We start from the raw sequence: 3,275 nt of genomic DNA on the forward strand, positions 1-3,275 counted from the left end.
CCGGTAGAGCTTTAGCTCGTTAGGGATGACTGTGACACAATTGGTCCGTCGGACGGAAATAGCTGGCTCTTCTAGCTCGATCCCGTGCCTGTCTGCCTGAGGACGTCGGACGTGCCAGACTGCTTGTGTGACCACTGACAAGGTTTGTCATGGCCGGAAACCTGTCGTAGGTTGCCAGGATTGTGCGTCTAGTATGGACGTAGTAGGGGTGAGCAAGCTGTGGCACACCTAGGCTAGCTACCTTCCGCTTGTTGAACTTGGAGTTCCCTTTTGTTTGTGTCCCTGCTGCACTACTGCCACCGTCCGAAAAAGATAACATCTCCATCTTCAATAAAAAAACAAAATATTTAAAATTTAATCAAATTTATAAAAGAGTATATTTGCTAGGATGGTTTAGCTTTGGCTGTGTTAGGTCGACCTCCTTCGGTCCTCGATAGAAGCGTGTTGTATGTTTGTTTAAATTCTTCTACTTAATATAATGATACGTAAATCTTTTGCGTATTCGAGAAAAAAAATAAAAGAGTATATTTATGATGTCAATGTTAAATTACTTTAACTAAAATACGACCCATGTAAATAATAGTAACAATTCTTATTATTATAAATGTCTTAGTGTGATGGTTGCTAGACTTAAAGAAAATAAGAATTATGTGTTGAAAAAAATACCCTCTCCACTCCCTTTCCTTACCTTTTTCAAGAGAATTATTGCATGTGCAAGATGCTAGCTATTCACTTTGAGTTGAATGGTAATTAAGCAAAAACATGCATGCGTTTATGGCTATTCACTTGGAGTGGTAATTAAGGTGAGTGTTAAGCCAAGTAACTTATGCATAATAAGTGACAGTTTAAGGCATGAATACTGCTTGAAATGTCATGCATACCTCTCACATTTAAGCATGGGCTAGCATGAGTATATATGATGGTCCAATGTTAGAAAAGTAAAAGATAACACACATGAAAGTAGACTAGTTCTTTTTATCATCAAGAGAATAAAAAATGTAAGGAAGTGGGGAGAGAAATATTTTCAAGATGCAAGAAGTAAACGTGCATGATGAGTTTGTGTTATTTGGCACATGAATAGTCTATTTGTGCCACACACATATCAAAGGTGTCTATTTTGATTGAATTAATTGTTGCTAATGCGATCTTTAAGCTTCCACGAATTGTTTTTTTATGCTTAATCTCAAAAATAAAAGAATTGGTTTTTATGTTAACAATCAAATAAGTGATATTATTAAAATATATTCTATGACCATGGTTCTAATTTGATATTATAAATACTGATTTTTTTTATAACCAAATCTGATCAAATTCAAGACGGTTTGAGTTTTTTTTTTGAACTTGGGTAGTGATTCCATTAGTCATGAACCGACAAATCGGCAACAACTATTACAACAATGTGCGCCGGGAGAGAGCTCATAATTTGTTCGGACCCTTGCTCACATTCGCCAATATAGATGTGCAAGTGTGACGTGACTTCTATGACGAACTGTTTTCGTCATAAAACTGAAATTATGACGAATTTAGTTCCTTCAGTGACGAAATCTATTCGTCGTAGAAGTGGATATTTCTAGTAGCGTTCGCTTCGTTTTTGAGTGGAGGATTTTGATATCGGCAGCAAGTTCAGTATCTCAGCTGCATAGGCTCTGATGTTCTGTTCGATCACTCCTGCCGGTCTCCTCTTTCCTTCTTCTCTGATCTTGTTTCTTTCTGACCACCATAAGCAACTTCTTCTGCTCTGTCGCCTGTAAAATGAACTCTACGGTATCACTGGCTGATTGCAGTTCCGCCAAAGCCACTCTCTCCGGTTCTTGATTCAGGAGAGACCAGACTTGTCTGACAGTCTTGCATTTGAAGAAAAGGTGTGCCCCGTCCTCATCAACCCGATTGCATACTGGACATTTTGTATCAATGCGCATAGCTTAGACGGTTTGAGTTGATCCTACGCTAGAACAATATTCTTTTTCCAAATAGAAGGATCGTGAGTTCGTGACGGCAAGTCATTCACAAATCATCAGCCACGTTTCCATAACAAACAGACTCATGAGTCATGGATTGACTCATCAAGAAAAATGTGTACAATTTGACTTGTGCTGAGTCATGTTTTTTACCTGAGTACGAAGCCTATATTTAGACTTGTGCTGAGTGGCTTTTTTTTTAATTTTAACATTTTTTCGAAACTAATTTTAAATCTAACACTCTCGTTTTTTTTAAACTAACACTTTTGGCCGCGTCTATTGCCCTGGCGCGGCCAAATACCTGTGCCGCGCCATGCATGGTGGCGCGGCAGAGGGCTGACGTGGCGGCGACCGGAATCGCTGACCACTGACGGGGCAGGGCCTGCCGCGCCATCGACCTTGGCGCGGCAGTGACGCACCTTGATCCGTGGCACGGCAGAGCCGAATAAAACCCCGCGGCTAGTCCCGCCTGCCCGAGCAGCAAGCCCGTGCCAGCAAGCCAGCCGCGTCCGCCCGCCCGCGCCAGCCAGGCAGCCAGGCTACCGGCCATCGGGTGCGGCCGCCGCGCCCGCACGCCGGCGCGCCTCCCCCTCCGGCCAGAACCTCCGGTCACGCACGGCGGCTGCCCTGCGCCCACGCCTCTCGGCCCGGTCTTGCGCGAACGAGGTACTCCACTAATATAGTTAGCACAGTTAATAAAGTTAGTAAAATTATTAAAGTATAGTTACTATAGTTAGTAAAGTTAGTATACGTAATATAATAAGTTAGTATAGGTAGTAAAGTTAGGTAGTTTAATTAGTACAGTTATAATATGTCTTGTATAGATGTTAATATTTGATTAGTTAGAAAATATATTAATGTTAGTATGGACATTACGTACGATGATTTCGACAATTTAATAAAGTTTCTTGAAATGCTTCTGCAGATGGATTGTTGTGTTAGAGTTTTGTACGGAAGAAGTGTTAGGAGAGAGGATGGTATGCTTGAGGATATGAAAAAGAATTGGAATGGTTTGATAAACCTCCTAGCTTCAACGACCTTTGTGTCCGTTTGAATATAAAGTTTGACGGTGATTTCACACTAAAGGGGAGGTTTGATACTAGAAAGACTAGGGCACACTATGTCCTCGTACCCTTACGCGACCCTGCTCACTGGTCCCGCTACACTAGGGTTCTCCAAGGTTCCAATGTGCCCATGGCTAAGGTGGTGGTGGAAAATGGGTACATGATGCATGGTGTTCAGGACGGCCCGTCCATTGATGGTTTTGGAGGCAATGAAAAAGAATTAGGGGTCGAAGGGGAAGCAACTCCGGATAAC

This window comes from Miscanthus floridulus, chromosome 17, assembly GCF_019320115.1.
Source record: "Miscanthus floridulus cultivar M001 chromosome 17, ASM1932011v1, whole genome shotgun sequence".
Taxonomy (NCBI): Eukaryota; Viridiplantae; Streptophyta; class Magnoliopsida; order Poales; family Poaceae; genus Miscanthus; species Miscanthus floridulus.